Source organism: Seriola lalandi, unplaced genomic scaffold (assembly GCF_002814215.2).
Source record: "Seriola lalandi dorsalis isolate HSWRI2012SDOR001 ecotype SW California unplaced genomic scaffold, Sedor1 jcf7180002052102, whole genome shotgun sequence".
In the NCBI taxonomy this organism is placed as follows: domain Eukaryota; kingdom Metazoa; phylum Chordata; class Actinopteri; order Carangiformes; family Carangidae; genus Seriola; species Seriola lalandi.
This window is the reverse complement of record NW_019522655.1, coordinates 1-1557: the sequence shown is the minus strand read 5'-3', so window position 1 is coordinate 1557 and position 1557 is coordinate 1. Positions and strand designations below refer to the sequence as shown.

Here is a 1557-nt window from a genome sequence, read left to right as displayed (position 1 = left end):
GTCTGCAGAAGTCTGTCTGTCTGTCTGCAGAAGTCTGTCTGTATGTATGCAGAGGTCTGTCTGTCTGCAGAGGTCTGTCTGTCTGCAGAGGTCTTTCTGTCTGTCTGCAGAGGTCTGTCTGTCTGCAGAAGTCTGTCTGTCTGTCTGCAGAAGTCTGTCTGTATGTATGCAGAGGTCTGTCTGTCTGCAGAGGTCTGTCTGTCTGCAGAGGTCTGTCTGTATGTATGCAGAGGTCTGTCTGTCTGCAGAGGTCTTTCTGTCTGTCTGCAGAGGTCTGTCTGTCTGTCTGCAGAGGTCTGTCAGTCTGTCTGCAGAGGTCTGTCTGTAACTGTCCTGCACTCGTTGACAAAGTGACTCTGTTTGTGTAACTCACGTTATAAGTGAGGTTGAAGGTGGGTGAGTTGTTGTCTGGCTGGTCCCAGGATGAAGAGGAGGAAGAGGAGGAAGAGGAAGAGTCTGCTTTGATTTCAAAACGAGGAGGGTTAGGGTCTCTGTCAGGAGAGCAGAGGAGGAAAAAGAGTTTAACATGTGAGTATACAGTTTAAACTGATAATCTATTTGTAGAACAGTTTGACCAGAAGGATCGGTGAAATGAAACTGATGTAGTGACATCAGAGTCAGTCACCTGGTGAACAGGAGGTCGGTTTGGTATTTCAGAGGCAGGAGGATGTCACTGAGGTTGTCATCTGGAAATCCGTCTTCACCCTCACTGGTTAACACACAAACACACACACAGGTGAAAACACTGTACGGACTTAACGCTACAAGACAGCTTTCCCCGAGTCCATCAGTCCTTCAGAGGTTCTGTAGCACGACAGGAAGTGTGACACCTTCCTCAGGCCCCAACTCTGACCTAAACCCAACCCTTACCTGAATCTTCACATACCTCTGACCCTGTCTCAACCCTCGAACAGACCAGATTTAAAGGTAAGGTAAATTTAAGGCAGACCTCATTTTCAAAATTTTCTTGGTTTGAAAAAAAATAAAAATTACACCAAAATTATGAGCAGTGAGTTAACGTTAGCATTAAAAATTCTATTCTGACAGAATTTTTGAATTGTCATAATTAAATTTTAGGACATCCAGCATTTAGTAATTTAATATCAGTGAGGCAGGGAGGTAGATTAGCTAAACTGTGTTGGACCTAAGTGGAACATACTGTAGAACATCATGGTTCTGTAAGACCTGACTAAGAAGCAGCATCTTCATTGAAAATGATAGTGGTCCCAGAATGGACCCTGGGGGAACACCACATTTACGCTACACTACATCTGACCACTAGTGGCACCGTGGAGCGACATTTTTACAAACAAGTTCATGAGATCTCGAGGACACACAAGAGAGAAACACAAACTCTGTTTACTAGAAAACAAGCGTGGCATCAACCTCACCTGGTGGTGTCCATGAAGACCCGGATGTGATCCAGGAAGACGGAGCGGCTGAACTCAAACTCCACATGGAAAGACACCTGGAGGGGAGAGACACAGCTCTGAGGTCAGTGACAGGACAGAAGAAAAACTTCTGTTCAAGCTGCTGCTTTACAGCTGAGCCTCATCA

The 1557-nt window shown here is 45.5% G+C and overlaps 1 long non-coding RNA gene across 1 annotated transcript; it reads right to left on the bottom strand.

The window, feature by feature from the left end:
• Positions 1-379: 379 nt before the first annotated feature.
• On the bottom strand, positions 380-1507 carry LOC111649951 (uncharacterized). Its single transcript, XR_002760363.2, has 3 exons — positions 1392-1507; positions 626-709; positions 380-491 (listed from the first exon to the last, which is right to left on the bottom strand). It is a non-coding gene; the product is annotated as an uncharacterized LOC111649951 (long non-coding RNA).
• Positions 1508-1557: the final 50 nt, after the last annotated feature.